A 19468-nucleotide genomic window follows, 5' to 3' on the forward strand; every position below is an offset into this window, starting at 1 on the left:
CACCCATGTCTGCAAGCAAGTGAAGAGTCTCCCCACTATGGAATGAGATGAGTGGGCATGGGGTGATCATGGAAACTAGATCGCAAGCACGGCCCGTTTGCAAGGGAATTCCCTGATTACTTTTAGGTAATCTTCATTACTCCTAGTCCTCCTCTTCCACATACCATTTATCCGTTATGAGCCGAGCCTCAAAGGGAACTCCTGAAGCCGACTGCTTTTGCCAGTATGGTTGGAACATTTTCCACCCAGAATTACAAGTAAAGTAATAGTAGACGGACAGTGAAAGCTTCCAAAAACCGAAAGGAGAGGTGAATGGATGTCAGAAATATGGACACTCAGTATTGACAGTGTGTGCTAAAGGCAAAATGAGAGAATAAGCTACAAAAATATGGCTATCTATCTCAAAACTATCTTGAGTCATTTACAAACCACTCTCCCCAGACAATAACCCGCTACCCTACCAGTATGAGTAGACCGACTCCCTTATTCGTCATCTCTCTCCCACAGTGAGCAAGTCCCTGCACTGCACCTGCTGGCTCGGCCCCTCTTCTATTTACATGTTAGCAGCATCCCTGATGCCATGGGCTGTCTGCTGCGCCACAAACACACTGACTCAGTAATGTGTGTACTACAGTTACTAAGTACCAGGAACAGAAGCCTTAAATCACGACAGAGATTGCTACGTAGGGGATTGAATGCCTCATACTGAAGATAAAACCAAGTGTCCTGTGCACGGCACTGTCAGTTCCCATAAATGATGGTTACCACCCAGCAGTGGTCTACGCTCTACCGACTATGGTGATAGAACTTATACACGGCAATGCTCGCCAAGGCTTCTTGGTACCTCAAGTATCACGAAAGACACTAGGTAGATTTGTCGCTAGACATTACATCTGATACATTATTAGTAATTTCCTAAAACGCAGCAGTTAGATTTGACTGCGAATGCGAAGAGAGGGGAATGCCAGAGTTTGGTCGCTGCAGTTGAGAAGGTCCTATTGCCCCAGTGACAGTTCCAGATTTGACAACAGTTGAGAATTAAAAGTTAGATCAAAGTCGTCATGGCGGATGCTACCAAGAGAGTTTCTTTGCTAGAAATTCTGTTCTGCTAGAGTAAAATGCTGTTTGAGACCAGCAGCAAAGCTTTGAAGCAGATCCTTTGTAATTGTAATTGTTATTTGTAGAGCGCGTTATCACAGTACATACAGTCTCTAAGCGCTGTCAGAGGGTGCTGCCTTAGACCGGGTGGGAATGGAGTAAGTTACCGCGTGCCTCATGCCCCCTGAAAGAGTACTGTCTTGAGCTTTTTACTGAACGGGAGCAGAGAGTGGCTGGTATCCACGGTGAGTGGCACAAAACTAGAGCTATGTGTGCATTCCTAGCGGCATTATTAATGAGATGCATTGCAACATTCTGTACAAGCTGCAGGTGGTCAATCAAATAGGCTGGTGAGGCCAGATGTATGGCATTTTCAGAACCCAGCCTAGATTATACATGCGCATTTTCCACCAGAATGTAAAGGTTCTCATCAGGAAGGTTTTCAGCAGCCAATAACAAGTTTTTGGAGGTACTAATTACTTGTTTTTTTTGTGAAAGGCTTATGTTCTTAAGAAAATTCAGATTTCATACCATTTTTGAAGGGGTTGAGATTGGACCTATTTCTTGAGGCCAGGTTAATGAACCTGTGCCTGGTGGTGCACTGGTGATCAATAATATTTGGATCGTCGATTCCGTTCAAAAAAATGTTGAGCTGTTCACCTTTTGTTGGAGTGAACACAACCCTTCACCGTGGTGAAGGCTTTAAAATTACCATTCTTAATTTTCTCAAAGCTAAATAGAATATGAGTACCATTGGAGCTCGCATGTAAAAATGCAAACCCATCTTACAAAGAGCTACAGCCAGGGGACACATGGAAATACTGGTTAATACAGGTGACAGGATACATCCCTGTGGAACGCCACATTGGAACATTTTGGGGCTAGCCTAAAGTAAGAAGGGGAAGCATACAGGCAGATCCCGGTTTTCCAGGAAATAATTTAGCCAAGTCACAGGCAAGCCACAGATGTCAATCTCTTCCAGTCTTGAGATCCGAATTGAGTGGTCAATGGCATTAAATGCAGTGGAAATAGAAAGGAATACTTCTGCACCGATCCTTCTGCAGCCTGCTATTCCCCTAAAATCACCTAGGACAGAAACTGCCACCATCTTCGTGCTACAGCCTGGGGAGTAACTGGCTTAGTAAAGGGTTAAAAGCTTGTTTCGACCTACAACACTTTCCAGTTGAACATTCCCTAAAAAAGGTAGCAGCGAAATAGGTCTATCATTTTTAAACTGCCTTTAAAATAGCACAAAAATCTCTAGAACTAAAAAGAATAAAGTGTTGAGACAACTGACAGGAGCGGGATCACTAGCAGATGCGTAGCTTCGGGGTGGGAGTGTTTGGGGTGTTACACCCTACTAATAAATGTATTATTTAATAAATAGTTGGGTGCAGGAGCTTTCAGTTGGCTATTGCAAGTTATCTGTCGGATTTCACCTGGGATTTTCAAATACACAGACAATAAAACACACACACACTCGTTTCTGTTTTGAAGGTATTAAAACGTGGCAATTTTACAAAATGCTTGTTTTAAGCACCCCTCACAAGCCACACCCCTTTCCCTTTCAAATTCCCTTAAGCCCCCCATGCCCTGCTTCTCATATAATAATTAACATGATATGCAAGCATGATTGTCAGAAAATCTGAAGCTCAACCCGTCTTATTAACCAAGCTACACCCCTGATCATTGGGTGATGCTGATAGACCAACTGACGTCAACTCGAATGTGTCACATGCCACAATTGGAAAAAAGCAGTCTGACTTTTAGTCCTTCTTTTGTAAATGTAATAGTGATAAAATCTTAATTGGAAAAATCAACCAACAAAGAATACAGTGCCTAAAGGAAATTACCACCAACTGATAAATGGCATGTTCACAGAGAGATAGCCACACGTCACAAATTACTACACTGTGATGTACACAACCAGCAAATTACATAATTCTCATAAAAACATACTTCCAAACGATAAATGGCATAATATTTACAGAGAAATACACAAGCTCCGTAATGTCATAGCAGTAATCAAGAAATACTCATGATGGACAAAGGAAATAATTAATGCTCATAAATAAATACCCCACAAATTACATAATACTCACAATGATATACCAAAAACATAAAGCTAACATATTACGGAAAGGTAGCCAAAAAACAACTGGTCGAAAAATAGTTATATGAAACTATCCACTTAAATCAAGTAAAAATACTCAACGAGAGGCAACCCTGACAATGGCATTTACAGAGAGGCCCACAGGCCTAGTTAGGCATACTCTTACCTAACAAACTGCAAGATGCGAAAAGTGATACATCGCAGAGATAGCACAACACTGAAACAGATCCACCCGCACCCCCAAATGTAACAATATTCACAGAAAGATTCCCAAACCACAGAAATAATAACGGTCACATAGATATCCATAGATATCCATATCCACAGATGTCAAAATACTCAAAGGTACCCAGAAAATACACAATAGTCACAAAAAGATAGACACACCCCAGAAATGACAGCATACTCACACAATACCCACGCCCCACACATTATCTCACACATGTCATACTACTCACACAGAGGCACCCCCACCATACACAGGTGATCACCCTCAAAGTGAGACACCAATGTCCAGAAATGACAAAATACATAGAAAAAGGTACCCTTATACCAGAAACGACGATACTCGCACACAGAAGTAGTGTGGCTCACTGGTTAGAGGCGGCAGACTCGAGAGCAGAGGACGGCCCGGGACCAGGGTTCGATTCCCGGCGCGGCAGGTTTCTGGACCAGGGTCAGCGGACTCGATAATTCTCTCGCCTCGGTGCCCACTCTGATCAGCGATCACACTCGGCAACTCTGGGCATTAGCTTGCCTCATCTTCACTAACGGCCCCACCAGACCGCCGGGGATGCCTGGTCTCACCCTGGAGATACCCATTAAGGGACCATCTCTCAGGGAAGCCAGGAAGGGTTTCGCAGCAGTCGAAGCGCCTTGGGACCCTACGGGTAAGTAGTGCGCTATATAAATGCCTATACATTTACATTCACATACATTTACATTTACAGATACCCACACCCCACAAATGTCATGATGATCCTTCAAACTGCCAGGCCCACAACCAGGAATGACAATAGTCGCACAGATGTAGCCACACCCCAAAAATGTCCCAGTGCTTGCACAATAGCCAGGCCCTGCAAATGTCATAATACCAAAAGGTACTCAAATCATAGAAATGACCCAGATATACCCACACCCCGCAGATCTCAGAATACTAACCCAAAGGTACCTCCAAATAAATATAATATTCATAGAGCGTTAACATGACCAGAATTAAAATACTCACAAAAAGAAACTCAGTCCCTAGAAATTTCATAAATGCAACAACACTGCTGATTAAGACTAACTATATACAAAAGTCAGAAATGTCAGTATTTAGAAATGTGACATCAGACCCCAATGTTAATACTGAAGGAGACCTCTCTCCATGAATACGAACCAGCGTTGTCTCCTTATGGAGTGATTGCAGGGCCTGAAATGCTCCAAAGCACAAGTTTCCAATTGGATGTGGGTATGACATGTCTCTCCAGGTTATGGTACTGTCGCATTTATATAGCACTTTCTGCCCCAGATCAACCCAGACAGGGTTAGTGGGTGTGGCTTTTTGAGAGACAGGTCTCTGGTAGGATTGTAAAGGATCAAATAATTAAGAATCCGATACACTAACCATTTAAATGAAGAGTACGGCAATGCTGCGTGTAATCTGCAACGCAAGAGACGACAGCTCTCCCTCTAAGACCCCAATATGTACATGCATCTAGCTGCTCTGTATGTTCTTGTTGCCCATGTTGTGAACGTTCACTGGTGTGCAGCGCTCTGACTCAGATGCTCTGTATGGACTTGTTATTTTTGATGTGAACATTCACTGCTGTAAAGCGCTCCGATACCTTCGGATCTAGCAAGCGCCATATAAAACTCTCAAAGAAATAAATACATCTTAGTTATCATTTCACATCAGAACCCTTTGCACACATGCAAACTGGTTTGTTTCGTGACACCACGTCCATGCCCTTGCCATCTTGTATCACGCGAACCTGGATTTTAGGGAGGACATCTACCCTGGATTTGTTACACATACTAAGTAATACTACATTTTAGATTCTGGACATTCCGGTTACAGTAAAAAGAACTAGTGTAACCTTCAAGATACAAAAGACAAAGCTTGGAAGTCAGCAGGGCCCGCACAAACAGTATCAATGTCGTGGTGTGTGCGCGATCTGAAGTTGAAACAAAAGACAAATTTGTCTTGTTCGCACAAACTGTAACAGTTCCCATAATCTTGGCTGGATGTCAGTTGTGCAGCGTCAGCAGAACGAGCAGCCTACGTGTGGCTCGGTGTGTTCATGTGCTTGCTGCAGGGGCAGGCGTGCAGGGCACAGGTTTAAGCCCGAGGATCCCAAGACAGGTCAGAGCCTGGAGGGGTTCCTGGGGGGTGCATGCGTGGTTCTGGTATTGCTTGCAATCGTTGCTTTTATTCATAATTAACAGACTGACAGGCTATGGAGTTTTAAGCACTGCCTCAGAAAGAAGTTAGTGCTTTTTAGGACTCGCCTAGCGAAGCAGCACGTAAGCGCTGTCGCTAGCGAGATCTATTGTTATGGACTTGCTTTGGAAGGGAGACAGGACATGTGCACACGCAGGAAGGACTGCAATTATGAACGCACCCATGAACACGCATGTACAGACACGAGATGTGCACATCTCCTGTTCCCCTTCCGTACTCGCAAGCCTCATGCAAGGAGGCAAAACCGTCCAGAGCGAAGACAAATAGAGCAATGAAAAGAAGTGTTAACAGAGAATGAAAGGGTGCAAGCAGGAGGTGCTTAGAAAAGTGACACGGGCAGGCAGGAAAAATCCATAACACATCCCTTCTTTTGCACGAGACCTGATTGCGTTAAAATATTGTACTGTAGCGTGTATATGTAAAACTGGATTTATCGTATTTGGGCTACAAAAGCTCCGGGACAAAAATTTTACCATAAAATCAAGCAAGCACTGATACAGCCAAGAGTTCTGTCTTTATTATGCTACAGAAACAAACAAAGGCAAACACAAATACATACAGACTGTGCATGTCAGCTGCTGGTTGCCACAGGGTCATGTTTGGAGTAGGATTGCAAGCGTTGGTGGCGGTGCTGCTAGGGCAGGCTCCAGTCCAGCGAGCAGGGATCCACACTGCGCTTTGAACGCCTTTCCCCCTTGTGCCTCCGGAGCTGGCATTTCCCCGGACTCGCAGTGATCCCGCCGGTGGCGGACGATGGTCTCCCGGGCGCCAGTGACTCCTAGCAGGCAGAGCTCCCTCCCCTGGAGGCGGACGCGCCAGGCTGGGCTCCGGGACCGCGGGCACTAGCTGGAACTTTGGGCTGCGGCGGTGTCGGGAAAGTTTGTAGTGGCGGGAGCAATTATGGACCGGGGGCCATGGTCGGGCTGGGCGCTCCTGCTGCTGCTCTGCCTGTGTGGGGTGCTGTGGTGCGTCTGCGGCACGGGAGCCACGCACGCAGAGTTCTCAATCCTCAACAAGGCGCAAGTCCTGGCTGTGCAGATGCAGAGGCTGGCCACCGAGGAGCTAGGGGTGGTCACCATGCAGGTATGTCTGGCTGCGTAAGGGGGAGGGAACAATGGAACGAGGCGTGGGTGAGCACCCCGGCTGCACTCAGTGTCTGTCTGTTGCCCCCTGCATGCACGGTGTGGTAAACTGTGGCACTGGGTATACCTGCCCCTCGCGAGCACGCTCCACATGTGCCCACACCTAATGCACCCCCTTTTCTGTATCGTTTTTGGCCACTATAGGTGTGGCAGGGTATACTCAGACATGAGTCCCTTTCTCACTGCTCCATCAGGATTCAAGCAAGCCGGGCCGAAGAGGCTGAAATGCCAGAAACCGGTCCCCGGTAGCTTGTCTCCTTTCTGGTGAAGAATTGGCTTGGTAGTTTGGTCTGCCCTGTTCCCATGATGCACTGGGCCAGGGACAGACTAATTTGCATATAGCCAGGTTCTGAGCTGGGATGGGGCAGTGAGATAAATAACGGTGATGGATCAAGCCCTGATCTTTGGACTGGGTAAGAGTGGTCTGCTTAATTCAGACACTCTGTTCATCACCACCCCCTTTTCTGTATCGTTTTTGGCCACTATAGGTGTGGCAGGGTATACTCAGACATGAGTCCCTTTCTCACTGCTCCATCAGGATTCAAGCAAGCCGGGCCGAAGAGGCTGAAATGCCAGAAACCGGTCCCCGGTAGCTTGTCTCCTTTCTGGTGAAGAATTGGCTTGGTAGTTTGGTCTGCCCTGTTCCCATGATGCACTGGGCCAGGGACAGACTAATTTGCATATAGCCAGGTTCTGAGCTGGGATGGGGCAGTGAGATAAATAACGGTGATGGATCAAGCCCTGATCTTTGGACTGGGTAAGAGTGGTCTGCTTAATTCAGACACTCTGTTCATCACCACCCCCTTTTCTGTATCGTTTTTGGCCACTATAGGTGTGGCAGGGTATACTCAGACATGAGTCCCTTTCTCACTGCTCCATCAGGATTCAAGCAAGCCGGGCCGAAGAGGCTGAAATGCCAGAAACCGGTCCCCGGTAGCTTGTCTCCTTTCTGGTGAAGAATTGGCTTGGTAGTTTGGTCTGCCCTGTTCCCATGATGCACTGGGCCAGGGACAGACTAATTTGCATATAGCCAGGTTCTGAGCTGGGATGGGGCAGTGAGATAAATAACGGTGATGGATCAAGCCCTGATCTTTGGACTGGGTAAGAGTGGTCTGCTTAATTCAGACACTCTGTTCATCACCACCCCCTTTTCTGTATCACACCTAATGCAGGACACTGTGCATGCCCCCACTTTCCCTCTCGGAGGTCCGGACTTGGTGCATAAAGCGGGGTGCAGCAGCCATTTCACCCACAGTCCTGCCTGACACATTCACACCTCCTTTAACAAGCATTTGCAATGCAATAGGTTTCACATTTACACGAGTTTCAGCTATTCGCATTGTAAATTACAATGTCTTTTATTTATGTTTTGGTTTTTAAAACAAATAAAAGGCATTGGCATTTGCAATGCTAGTAGCTTAAACTCTCGTAAATGCAAGACCTATTGCATTGCAAATGCTTGTTGAAGATGTGTCAGCGGCCATGCATATAAAACTGCCCCACCCCGAACCCCTACGTCAAGATACAATAGAATACCTACTAGGGCCATATGATTTCACAGTGGGCAGGGTCGGGCTGGCCTACAGGGCAATAAGGCAGGGCCAGAAGGGCTGGTCTGACAGGTCAGTGTGAAGGAGGTTTTTTGTGGGCCTGGTTTATTGTCTGGTGACCCAGATTTTACAGCTTATTCAGATATTTCCACAAACATTGCCTGCAGGAGGCACAAATAGAGTCTCTCATGCCTAGCAAAACAGCTATATAGTCAGTCTTTACAAGTTCAAAACGGCCCCATTGTCAAATGCACACAACTTATTTTTATCCACCTGGGGCCATGTTATAGAAGTGCCCCAAGGGCGCAACAGACGTCTGCGCCCGCTTTATGTGCCCCCGGGGGCACTTTAGTATTACATAAGGGGCCGCAGAGACTTGTGTGTCCCCTTCTGTAATACAGAAAGCGCTGGTACACATACAGTGCCAGTCCTTCCTCAAAGAGGGTGTTCCTCATTTGCAAGGGGGCGTGGCCCCATGCACATGAGGAAATCCCTTTGTCTATGTGCCCACACCTTACTACAGACGCGGGCAGATAGGCAAAGAAGCTCTCAGGAGGCGCATTAAAAGTACGCCCCCCTAAAAGGCGGGGCACTTTCATTGCGCCCCCTGATTGCAGTACTCCGGCGGGGGGGAAAGGGGTCCCATGGACCCCCCCAGGCATACCCTTGCAGGCCGGTGCAGTCAATAACTGCACCCGCCTGCAAGTGGATCTCTAATCCCCTTTAAAATTGCAGGCGGCTGCTGCATGCACTGTGAAAACACGGAGTGGCTTCAAAGTAGCTGCTCTATTTTTCACATGAACCTGCCGCCCTGAGGGCAGCGTGAGTTCGCAGCTGCTCTGGGGGCAGCACATTCACCCTAATACATCTTCCTTTATTGCACATGCACGCCTTTTAAAAGGTTCGTCCGGCGCAATCAAAGAAAATGCACCATAGGTATAATACGGCCCCTGACACGCTATTATGGGCCACTTTTATTATGGGTGAGTGGGCTATTTTTTGTCCTGATAGTGGGCATAGAGTACACCTTTCTGCAAGCTTCTCTGCCTTTGTCTCCGAAGAAAGAGTTGGGGTCGTCACACTGCAGGTCGAAGCATGAGTGACAAGGGAGACCGTATGTGGGAGGCTGCTCCTAGACAAACGAGTGGGCAGCCTACTTAGGAGTTACCACTGAGCTAAGTCACCCTCACAAGCTCAGTCTTATCCAGAGGCATTTGTGTTAACACGGAACCTGAGTCACAAAGGGCCTCCGCACTCGTGGTGGAGGCCCTGCTGTTATGGGGGAGTCTGTACACTCGGGGCAGAAGCTCTGCAATGAGAAGTCTCACTGCGGAGACTCCTGCACGACTGCGGGGTTCCGCCACGAGTCCAGAGGCCCTTTGTGAATCAGGCCCACAGTGTCTAAAATGGGCACCATGAGGATGATATCCAGAGGGGCAGTGGGTTGTCCAAGCAGCTTGTGAATTTGCAAAAGCTCAAAGTAGAGCACAGAAGGTATGAAGGCCCATGTTCACTAGAGCAAGGTTTCAGCTTCATGCGGATCGCCTCCACGGAGCTTCGGAGAATGTAGAGTTCTTTGTTGGAAGGGCTGGCTCCGCGTCCAGGATTCTGCAGCTTCCTCCTTTTTCTCTCTTTTCTCTAGCATTCAACCATCTCTTCTAGCAGGGCCTCCTGGCTCTAGGGCATGAGGAGACCAGGCCCAGCTTAAACAACAGTTGTCAGTGGGAAGCCTGGGTTTGGCATCCACCGCCCTTGAACACGGTCTTCTATTTTGTATGTTAACAAAACAGATCTAAGATGGTGTACGCTTTCAGTGTCACAACTTGACACTTTCGATTCAATCTTGACTGTCTGATTGGTGTGCAAGTCAAACTTGAAGGTGACCAATGGTGTTTCAGTGTTCCTTTCCAGTCTACTACACGATGTCACTACTTCATCTACATTGACAGGAACTTTAATTTACCTATGGTGAGCTCGAACTGACATATTTACTATTGTGTCCCAAGTCCCAACAGTTACTGCTCGAGAGCCATGTCACAGCCTTCTCAAGTGGAGGCAATGGTTTTAGCAATGCTCTGGGGTTAAGGTATCTGGGGTGCACCCTCAAAAAGACAGAGTTCATTGGTGGCACTTGAGTACTAGCAAGTGACCTTCCGTCAAATTCAAAATGACTTCTGTGGTAATTGTTGATGAAGTGTTCGGATCCTGGTTGATGATTCCCTGTCTGTTGGCTTAGGTATCCATAGACTCCTACGGCCTCCCCTTGCACAGTGGTACTACTTCTCTGCTCACTCTTACCTGGACAGGAGGGTCCCAGCGCTGGTCCTTGCACAGTATGTTTCTCTTTTTTATCACCCTCACTCGAGAGTACTACTCTCCTTGAAAGTGATGTGAGCTGGAAACTTCTTGCCAATATGACGAGTATCAGATGTGGATGTCTGGGTTTACACAAAATCCAGGTATAGTTATACAACCAGCTGGACAAAAAGTGCTACTTATAAACAGAAATATAACTTAGGGCCTTTTTTGGAGGTCGGCGGGTGTGATACTCCATCACAAACATGATGGATATCACTTTCCGCCGGATTACAAGTAGCAAATAAAATATAATGCACTTGAAACAAGTCGGACATTGTGTCAATCACATTTGTAAACAAGAAACCAATTTGCCAAACCCTGAATCAGGCCCTTAGCCTTGTTTTCTAGGATAATATTATAACCAGAGCTAATTCTAACCCACGTGTAATGTTCTACAAAGTTATTAAAAAAGTACTATTGGGGGGGCGTGGCTAGCGGCCGAGCATGGTGGCAGCTTAGCAGCGGAGCTCCGAGAGTGAGGCGATATCCCCCGTTAATCCGTCGCACAGATCCGTTTAAATTTTTCACTCCGGTGGGGCTGACCGGGTCCGGAGCCGGGCGGACTCCCGCAGAGGCGTCTGGAGGGCTGATGAGCACCCAGGACTGGCGGTGAACGATCCGGCGCGGTGAGGCCTGTGCAAGGGGGAGAGCCGCGGCCTGCCCTGGAACTGCAGACCGGGCGGAAGTGAGGCGAAGGCGGGACTCGGGCGCAGGAAGTGGTCGGTGCCCGGGACCTGGGAACACCGCAGCGGAAGAAGGAGTCGGCGGCGCACCGGCACCCAGCGACAGGCGCGGAAGACGTACCGGTGCCACGCAGGGACCTTGTGGACACCCCGAACTGAGGTTGCGACGCCCGAGTGCCCAGACCGACCAGGGGCGGAGGACGGAGTGCCGGCGGACAACGCACAGTAGGGAGTGAAGGGCAGCATTGGGACCCCCACCCTCCCCCCCCCCGCGGGATACCTGGTGCAGGGTGGCGGAGACCCGGCGCAATCAGGAGGAGCCCCCCTGGCGAGGACCGTTAGTCTGCCGGAATCGCGCGTGGGCATCCCACGCCACAGGTGCACCCCAGCGGGCGACTGACGGTGTGTGGAGGAGCGTGGGGACGGCCACGAGGGACAGGGGCAGCTGGAACTACGCAGGGACACCCCCATAACCTGTGAACTGGGGCGGTACAGGACTTTGTTGTGGAGGGGCTGCACACCCCGCAGACGAGGCTGAGAGTCAGTACAGCCTGGAGTGGCGGTCTGGCACCAGAAACGACCAGGAGCAGGGGCACCGCCGGGATCCTGGCTGCCCCCCCCATGAAGTGATCCTGACCCCAAGTGGCCACGGGACAACTGCGGCCGGGTAGATTTTTTGGAGGCTGGGAGGGGGGCCATCGCCTGCACCTGGCGGACGGAGCCTGAAGACACCACGACCACACGATCCAGAAGTGGGGCGGCCACGAGACGAGCCATGTCGGGGAGAGGCCCCAAAAGCAACGCCGTTCAGGCAAGACTGGACAAATTCGCTTACGATAAAAGCACCCAGCCACCGGTGGAATCCCGTACTTCGACGGGCGGGCCCCGAGAGGGGGAGGGCACGAAGAAGCCGACGCTGGAGGATGTGATGCGTGCCCTGGCACAGGTACAAACCACAGTGGGCTCCACTGCTACAGAAGTCACCCTGATCAGGGCCGACCTCCACAAGATGTCTGAAAGAGTAAAGCAGGTGGAGGTGGTGACGAAATCCCTGGTGGAGGATGTCTCTGAATTACAGCTTGCAATGGAGAAAATGGCGGCCGAAAACAAATTCCTCAGAGACAAGATGGACGATCAGGAAGGGCGCTCGAGGAGGAACAACGTCCGAATTTTGGGAGTGCCAGAGTCGGAAGGGAAGGGGGCAACCGACCTATTCGTGGAGGACCTGATCAAGACGCACCTGCAGCCGAAGGGCCTCTCTAACTTCTTTTCGGTGGAGAGGGCCCATAGAGTGCCTGGTGGAACGCCCAAGCCGGGGGCGACCCCTCGGCCTATCCTGGCAAGACTTTTCAACTTCCGCGACCGGGACGCCATCCTGCAGGCGGCGAGGGTTTCCCCACCTGTCCGTATTCAAAACTCGACTATCGCCTTCTTCCCGGATTACACTGCTGAGGTGGCACGCAGAAGGAAGACCTTCCTGGAGGTCAAGAAAGCGCTGAGGGCGAAGGAACTGCCATACTCCATGATCTTCCCGGCGCGTCTCCGAGTGGAAGCAGAGGGCAAGGCCTGGTTCTTTGAGTCGCCGGAGGCAGCACAGGACTGGTTGGAGGGTTGGAGATCCGCGAACACTCTCGTCGCACGAAGAGACAGGACCGGACACACAGACACGACAGGCCTCCTGAATCGCGGTCGCCCGGAAGGGAAGGAGTAACTACCTCACCGACGTTGGACAGTCAGGGCGCTGAAGGAGGGGTGGAAAGCTAATTCTACAAGAGACGCTGATTAACTGCCCGTTAAGATGTACTCTAGCGGGAGGACAAGCCTGAGTGCTGGGCCTGGAGGACTCACAGGAGGGCAGGGATGTCGCCTGCTCCGGAAGATTCTCCACCCCAGCGCGCAAGTACACTGTTGAAGGGATGGGTTAAGCACTCTGCTAAGTTGGGGAGGCGGGCGGTTGTAAGTCCGTTAGGCAGGGAGGCAGGGAGGAGGGTGGGGGGTAGGGGTTGTTTACATGTTATAGTAGTTCCGCGAGCTAGGTCTAACGTTCCACTGGTACAGATACACACCCTGGGTCAGACACTGAGCGGGCGCACCCTGAGCCGGGGGCCCGGCTCCCACGCTTCGTATCGCAAAACACACAATGCAGGACACACAAACACGAGCAGCTGAGGAGGTGACGCAGCGAGCCCGAGTAACGCCGCTCAAGCTCATGGCCTGGAATGTGCGAGGGTTGGGGGACAAGATCAAAAGGGGGTTGGTGCTGAATGCGGTTAGGAGGCTGGGGCCAGCCTTGGTGCTCCTCCAGGAGACGCACCTTACAGGGTCAGCGACAAAGGCACTCGATAGAAAAGGTTATAGGATGGTGGTGCATTCAGAGTTCTCCACAGGTTCGAGAGGAGTAGGCATTCTGTTGAAGAAGTCAGCACAGTTTATTACACTTAGCACCAAGGTGGATACGCAGGGGTGTTTCGCGGCGCTCCAGGGTCAGTGGGAGAGGAGGCTACTGAATGTGGTATCCGTGTATGTCCCTCCAGCACTACACTCGGTCATGCTTCCGGAGCTGGGTAAATTCCTGTTAGATCTGCCTGAGGGAGACACGATAATAGGGGGAGACTTCAACGCAATACTTGATCCCACAGCAGACAGAGTGCCCGTGATGACACGTGCGGCCGGTCCCTCCCAGTTGCAGAAGTGCATGACGGCACTGGGACTGATCGACGTATGGCGTTATTTACACCCTGCAGCGAGGCAATACACTTACCATTCCACGGTGCACAATAGTCTGACGCGGATTGACTACTTCATGGCGCTGGGTGGGGGATACCACATATTGACACTGCTGAGATACACCCAAGGGGGATATCAGACCACTCACCCATCCCTCTCGAGCTCTCCACGCAGGAACGGAAGCGTAAAAGAATATACCCAATACACGCATCATACCTTGCCATCCCTAAGGTTAGTAAGACACTCAAAACGACGACGTCCCACTACTTTCGGGAGAACACTGAGTCAGTGGAGTCAGCGGCCACCCTCTGGGAAGCATATAAGACGGTGCTACGGGGTCAGGCCATTGCCACTATAACGGGGCACGTAAGGGAGAAACATCGGGAACGGTCGGAATTGGAACTGGCACTACAGGAGGCAACGGCAACACACGAGGCAGATCCCACGCCAGACGCCGCCCAGACGGTTCACCTGCACCAACAAAAGCTTAGGGAACATATCAAGTTGCAGACGGTGTCACAGATCACCGACACGGCCCATAGAATATACGACATAGGGGACAAGGCGGGGAGAATGTTGGCATGGCTAGACAAGAGGGGAGGCAGTGCCAGAGGGATACAGCGCATTCGCGATAAACGAGGGCGGGTATGCACGTGCCCTGAGGAAATAGTCGAGACACTAGCTGACTACTTTGAAGGGGTGTACACGCCAACAGGTACAGTGACAACAGCTATGGCGAGGGCAGCGCTGGAGACTATCCCCTTACCCGCGCTCTCCCCGGAGGAGGGGGCGGAACTAGAAGCGGCTATCACGAAGGAAGAGGTCCAAAGGGCGATTCACGCAGTCAGGCCGGGGAAGGCAACGGGGCCTAATGGAGTCCCGATAGAGTGGTTCCAGTCCGCAGCGGATGGGCTTAGTGGACCCCTGCTGGCTATGTACCAAGACAGCCTGGAACGGGCCTTGCTTCCGGAAGATCAGAGGGTGGCGGCCATAATCGCAATCCCCAAGCCCGGTAAGGTACCGGAGGAGTGCGGGTCATACCGCCCCATCTCCCTGCTTAACGCCGAGCTTAAGATCTTGGCCAAACTCCTCGCCACTCGGTTGATGGCCGTCCTGCCCCACCTAATCCACCCAGACCAGTCGGGCTTTATGCCCCACAGAAACACCGCTCTCAACCTACGTAGGGTGCATAACGTACTGGCGGAGGCCGACACGCTGGCAGAAAAGGCGGTGATCCTGGCACTGGACGCTAAAATGGCGTTTGATATGGTGGAGTGGGAGTACCTGTTCGAAGTCCTGGGGCGTATGGGGTTCGGCCCGAAATTCGTGGCCTGGATTCGTCTGCTATATACCGAGCCATTGGCACACGTGGTCGCCAACGGCCATATCTCCCGGACGTTCCGATTAGGACGAGGCACTCGTCAAGGCTGCCCGCTCTCGCCGTTGCTTTTTGCAATAGCATTGGAACCCCTAGCGACCCTGATAAGATCCACCCCATTGCTAAGGGGGATTGTTTGGGCTGAGGGTTGGGAGGACAGACTGTCTCTGTACGCAGACGACATGTTGGTGTATTTATCTGAACCAGAAAGGGGAGTGCCGGCATTACTGCACATTTGTGACGAGCAGGGGAAGGTGTCAGGGTATACTCTGAATTGGAACAAGTCGGAGCTGTATGTACTGCAGGGCCCGTCCCCTGATCTGGGAGACGTGTGCCCTCTTAAAATGGCGGGATCCTCGTTCCGATACCTGGGGGTCCATGTTACGAGGGATCCTGCGGAATTCTTCCGTAAGAATCTATCGCCACCCCTTGAACGCCTTAAACAGGATGTTAAATTCTGGGCGGCGCTACCGCTGACATTGCTGGGTAGAGCGGCTCTCTACAAGATGATGTCTCTGCCCCGGTTCCTGTACATTCTGGAGAATACCCCTTACCCGGTCCACGATAGGTATTTCAGAAAGGTGGCCGCGGTGGTTGCTGGTCTAATGTGGAGCAACCGCCCGGCAAGGATAGCCCAGGCCAAGCTACATAGGGGGTGGTATGATGGAGGGATAGCGCTACCAAACCTGCAGCTCTATTATTGGGCCGCCCAATTGAAATCCATCAACCAGTGGCTACATGCTCCCCAGAACGACCCGGCATACCGGGCGGACAGACTGCAGCTGGGTATCAGCACCATCCTGGCCCCACTCTATGACCTGCGTAAGGCACGTGCACTCATCGGACCCGCGAAGCTCGCTGTGTCGCTGTGGCATAGGGCGCAGGCAAAACTGGGATGGAAAGGGACGATCACAAGACTGACCCCTTTATGGGACGCGAGGGCACTAGGTAATCTGAGGAGTAGTAAGGGCTTTGCAGCGTGGGACAACATAGGCATATCCACAGTGGGAGATTTATGGGAGGGGGGTACTGTGATCCCCTTCGACCAATTGCGACAGCAGTATGAGATGGGGCCCACAGAGCAGTACCGGTATATACAGGTGAGACATGCTTTACTAACTGCCATTCCCGGCGGTACGACACTCCCGGAAGCATCACCCTTAGAGGATAGGCTGCTAACGGACTTCATGCAGGAGCGAGCAACCTCCCTCACGTATCGCAAACTAGTCAATAACCTGACGGACCCGACCATAGCGCTAAAAGCCAAATGGGTGGAGGAGGTAGGGGACATGGACGAGTCGGAATGGAATGAGGCGTTGGCGGCACCCAGGGAGGTGGGCATATCAGCGAGATTTCGCCTTGTGCAACTAAAAATTTTACACAGGGTGTACTATACACGTACGTTGCTCTACGCAATCCACAGAACACAAAACCCATACTGCCTGCGCGGTTGCGGGGAGGAAGGGACGCTGTTCCACACTTTATGGGACTGCCCCCGCATTCAGGAGTTTTGGAGACAGGTCATGAGGACCATTGCACAAACCTTGGAGGTGTCCCTGACTCCGGACCCTCGGAGATGCCTACTCAACATATGGGAACCCACAGATCTCACCAGACACGGGCGGCAATGGGCCACATTGGGTATGGCGATCGCCAAAAGGGACATAGCACAGAAGTGGGGGGCGGAAACCACCCCGACGCTAACACAGTGGTGCGCGACCATGGACAGGGTCATGTTGGTGGAAAGAACAATCTATACCCTTAGAGCGTGCCCGCGTAAGTGGAACAAGATATGGCTCCCGTGGAATGCATTTAGGGGGGACCTGTGTGAACCACTGGAAGAGGAGGAATCACTGACTTCCGATGAGGAGGGAGAGGATGACCCATTAGAGTAAGGGGAGGGGAGACAGGCCACATTCCACAGGAGGGAGGACTCACACGCAGCTGGGAGGAGTGGGGGGGGACATATGGCAGCGGAGGCACGGGGGAGGACACTGCACACGGAGGGGGGATCAGAATGCCCACAGACATTGGACAAGCGCACGCTGGCACGGGGGAGCCTGTTCAGGACCACACGGGGGCACAATTCACAAAGCCAGGAACATAAGGGACCGAAAGTGGTAACTACTAGTTGGTTAAGCGTTCAATGTTTTAAGAAAAAAAAATGGACCTCTATGATTCGAATTGAGCGGTAGTCAAACCCGCAGGGGTGACAGTGATCTGCCGCCGCGCCCCAGGGATGGCGGCTGTAAGGCTGTGTAAAAACTTGAACGAAGTATCTGATAATTTGATGGCGGCCTGCCCCGGGGTTGTTGGCCAGACGCTGTGTATTGTGATTGTTCTGGACAATAAAGGTCTTTTAAAAAAAAAAAAAAAAAAAAAAAAAAAGTACTATTGGAGACAGATTTTCAGCTGCCTTTAAAGAAGGATCAGAGTACACCCTTTAAAACTGACACGATTAGCTGCATCTCGTCAGCGTCCCATTTGCCCCTAGCGTAAAATGAAGTAGCCCTGGTAGTATACTTGTGCTGTGAAAGGGAAATATCAAAATGGCTGTTCTCCCAAAAACATAATTAAAGCAATACAAAAATAATTTAGGTGTAGAGCTGCTTTATGTTATGGATAGGTCTGTAGGGCACATGTCCCTTACTCATGGCCATGAACAAAGCAGAAAAATTAAGAAAGGCCTCATATCACGTTTGGTTCTCGCTGCAGCCAGACAGGCAAGCCGCCTTGATGGGATACTGGAGTCATATCCTTTCTTACCCAAAGTAGCATGGAACCGACCAAGGCAGGTCTGGTATCCAGTACAGCTCAATTCTATTTATAAACATGTTTTTGTGACTTTTATTAATATCATCAGAAATGAACATACACCCACATGAGCGGTCAACATAGGGTTGGAAGTCCAACCTCCAGGCACAGGGTGTAGATAAATAAATTCTAGTTGGTGTATCCAAGATGATAACTGCTGGATACATTATCCACATCACATGTCCGTATATGAAACAACTATCAGGAGTGAAAATAATAAATATGTAAGTGGTGCAACCAGAAGGATCGCTATCAATTGATATCCGAAGTTGAGGCGTAAGCCATGTTTTGACAGCCAAACATCAGCCCATGGTGGAACACCAAGCACTTACCTACACACTTTTTCAGCCCCACAATCGTATTTTCTCCACACCACCATGAATACCAGGTTGCATTACAGCCCAATATTGTTGTATCATTTTTTCATGTCTGGCTTCAGCCAGTGTTTAATTTCAGCTGGTGGTTTCTGGTGCTCGGCACCAGCACTTAATTATCAACACTTGCCCATAAGACAGTTCGCAACATGGTGGAGCTGTCTGTCTAATTTTGAAATGAACACAACAGTTGTTTTATAATTCAAGAAAAACTACTAATACCTGTTGCCCAAGCCATTGTCATAGCTTTGGGTGGCCTGGAATCCCCGAATTGTCACACCTATGTGAGTGTGATGGTTACTACTTGTGTTGGTTCTGTCACTGGCAGCACTAGCAGGGGTAATGGGTGGTGGAAGCTGCAGGAGCCTGAGAAGGGGGTCTCTCTCTCCATCTCTCTCTCTCTCACCATCTCTCTCTCTCACCATCTCTCTCTCTCACCATCTCATCATCTCTCGCTCTCCATCTCTCTCTCTACATCTCTCTCTCTACATCTCTCTCTCTACTGCTCTCTCTCTACAGCTCTCTCTCTACAGCTCTCTCTCTACATATCTCTCTCTCCTCTCTCTCTCTCCATCTCTCTTCTCTCTCCATCTTTTCTCTCTCCATCTCTCTCTCTCTCTCCATCTCCCTTCTCTCTCTCCATCTCTCTTCTCTCTCTCTTTTCTCTCTATTTTCTCTCTCTCTCTCTCCCCATCTCTATCTCTCTCTCGATCTCTATCTCTCTCTCTATCTCTCTCTCTCTCTCTCCATCTCTCTCTCCATCTCTCTCACCTTCGCTCTCACCT

General features: G+C 50.3%; 1 protein-coding gene across 2 annotated transcripts in view; it reads right to left on the reverse strand.

Moving 5' to 3' along the window:
* Positions 1-19468, reverse strand: part of ADGRG1 (adhesion G protein-coupled receptor G1) — a 431161-nt gene that overhangs the window by 332068 nt on the left and 79625 nt on the right. The window lies entirely within an intron of this gene.

This window comes from Lissotriton helveticus, chromosome 12 (genome assembly GCF_964261635.1).
Source record: "Lissotriton helveticus chromosome 12, aLisHel1.1, whole genome shotgun sequence".
In the NCBI taxonomy this organism is placed as follows: domain Eukaryota; kingdom Metazoa; phylum Chordata; class Amphibia; order Caudata; family Salamandridae; genus Lissotriton; species Lissotriton helveticus.